Source organism: Cynocephalus volans, chromosome 8 (assembly GCF_027409185.1).
Source record: "Cynocephalus volans isolate mCynVol1 chromosome 8, mCynVol1.pri, whole genome shotgun sequence".
NCBI lineage: Eukaryota > Metazoa > Chordata > Mammalia > Dermoptera > Cynocephalidae > Cynocephalus > Cynocephalus volans.
The window spans coordinates 34,956,602-34,959,283 of record NC_084467.1 but is presented as its reverse complement, the minus strand read 5'-3'; the positions used below and the strand labels follow the sequence as shown (position 1 = coordinate 34,959,283).

The 2,682-nt window shown below is 39.7% G+C and overlaps 1 pseudogene; it reads right to left on the bottom strand.

Moving 5' to 3' along the window:
- Nucleotides 1-927: 927 nt before the first annotated feature.
- Nucleotides 928-2,025, bottom strand: LOC134384115 (NADH dehydrogenase [ubiquinone] flavoprotein 2, mitochondrial-like; annotated as a pseudogene).
- Nucleotides 2,026-2,682: the final 657 nt, after the last annotated feature.

Sequence of the window (2,682 nt, the reverse complement as noted above, 5' to 3'; positions counted from 1 at the left end):
CTTGCTTTTTACTCTCTTAATGGTTCCTTTGGAATTGCTTAATTTTCAAAAAGTTGAATTTAAGAATATTTTTCATCATGTTGAGTATATTTTGTGTCTTTAAAGAAATCTTTGTCTATCTTGAGGTCATAAACATATTTTTATCTTGCAGAACTGAAACTCTGTACTCATTAAACAATAACTCCCCGTGTTTCCCCCTCACCCCAGGCCCTGGCCCCCACCGTTCTACTTTCTGTCTCTCTGAATTTGACTACTCTAGGTATCTCACGGAATCATACAACATTCGTCCTTATGTGACTGGCTTATTTACTTAGCCTTTTGTCCTTGAGGCTCATCCATGTTGCAGCATGTGTCAGAATTTTCTTCCTTTAAGGCTAAATAATATTCTATTGTATGTGTATGCCACATTTTGTTTATCCATTCATCTGTCGATGGACACTCAGGTTGCTTCCACCTTTTGGCTATTGCAAATAATGCTGCTATGAACACGAGTGTACAAATATTTGTTCAAGACCCTGTTTTCAATTCTTTTGGGTATATACCTAGACTTACAAGTGGAATTGCTGGATCGTATTCATAATTCCATGTTTAAATTTTTGAGGAACTGCCATACCATTTTCCATAGCAGCTGCACTGTTTTACAATCCCACCAACAGGGCACAAGGATTCCAATTACTCTACATCCTTGCTAATATTTGATATTTTCTGGGGTTTTTTTTTTTAAGTAATAGCCATTCTAAGGGGTGTGAGGTGATATGTCATTGTGTTTTGGTTTGCATCTACCTAATGGTTAGTGACATTGGGCATCTTGTTGAGCATCTTTTCAAGTGCCACTTGTATACCTTGTTTTTTTCTTTCTTTTTTAGATAGGAAGTTCATGTTTTATTTCTCCAGTGACATATTTACAGTTGAATATAAATATATAAATTAAAGACCTGCTTACACACCAAAGCCAAGTCCTTTGGGTGGTTCAGTCAAAGAGGTAAGACCTCCAGATGGCTTAAAAGAGAAGTGTCCACTCCTTGGCCGAGGGTTTGGAATTTTGCCAGCCTGAAGCTAATAAGTAATTTCTTCAATATCCTTAGGTGTCATACCCTCATAGTAGTTGTCATTTATTTGAACCACTGGTGAATTACACCGGCCCCTAAACATTCCACATCTATTGAGAGTGAAAAATTTGTCAGGTGAAGTCTCCCCAACCTTTATTCCAAGCTTTTTCTGAATGATTTTCAGTACGCTGTCAGTTTTGAAGCATGCAAGGTATAGTAGGGCAGACCTGAATGTGATACTTTCCAACTGGCTTTTGATTATACACTGCATAAAAAGTTCCTACTTCATATAGTCTCATTGGAGGTACTTGTAAAACTTATGCAAGCTTATTCATAGCAGAGATAAGCAACCACCCATTCTGTCTTTGAGCTAAATCCAGGACTGGAAGCACAGCTGCTGCTTTATGCCCTCCTGAATAGTTACAATTTATTCTAACTTCTTATAGTCATCTGGTGTGAAATCAAATGGAGTATCTGGATTATTCTCAGGGATATCTCTGTGCACAAATAAGGCTCCTCCAGCTCCATTTTGCACATCTATCTTATGCAAATTCCTTTTGTGTCTTCCCTCTCAAGTGTGCCAGATGTTACTCCAGCAGACTTCTTTGTATCACTGGCATACATGTCATGGTGGTTAAGAGGTTAGGCTCTACATTGTCACAAGAAGGGTCACAAACAGTGACACCAGAGAGGTAAGCTAGCACAGACCCACACCCCAGTGACACAGTTCACAGCATTACTGCCTTCACCCAGGGAGAGTCACACATACAAAAACCTGGAGAATACAGAAACCCAGGATAACCAAATAGTGTACAGAAGAAAATTCCCAGCCCCCACCAACCCAGCCCCCAACCAAGGGAAGCAAGAACCCAGGAGAAGCCTTGGCCTATAGGAACAAGGAAGGAGAAACCTTGCCCAGGGTCACTCATTCAAGCTGAGGAGATACAGTATACCTCAGTACACCCATCAGGGTCATGGGACACTAGCTGGGGAGGAAACAAATGCACCTAAACTCACTCACCCCAGCCAAAGAGTAACGAGGAACATAAACATTTTGCCCAGGATCTCAAGAGCTAGCTCACATGTCCCTAATAACCTCGACAAGAAATCACTAAGTACTCCAGTGACTACACCACAGAGGCGCTCACACACAACTCCAACATTGAATACTGCAGAAGCACCCACAAGGATACTACACTACTGAATCCCTCCAGAACCAATACTAATACACTCTTACTCAACAATCAATACTAAACACATCTACAAGAGGAAATCTCTCTCCTCAAAGCCCACTTCAGAGTAATAGAAGAAGCAACTGCTCAACTGTACGACTAGAATTCAATGTAGAGAGACTAGAAATATGAAAAACAAGGAAATATGACACCACCAAAGGAATACAATAATTTCCAAGTACCAGACCCCATAAAGCAGGAAACCCTTGAAATGACTGAAAAGGAAGGAATTTTGAGTGACAATCTTAAACAAACTCAGTGAGATACAGAAAGACTCAGTTAACAACACAATGAAAAAAGAAAAATAATCCAGGACTTGAAGGATGAAATTTACAAACAGATAAATTCCATAAAAAAGAATGTAGCAGAACTCCTGAAACTGAAAGACTCATTCAATGAAA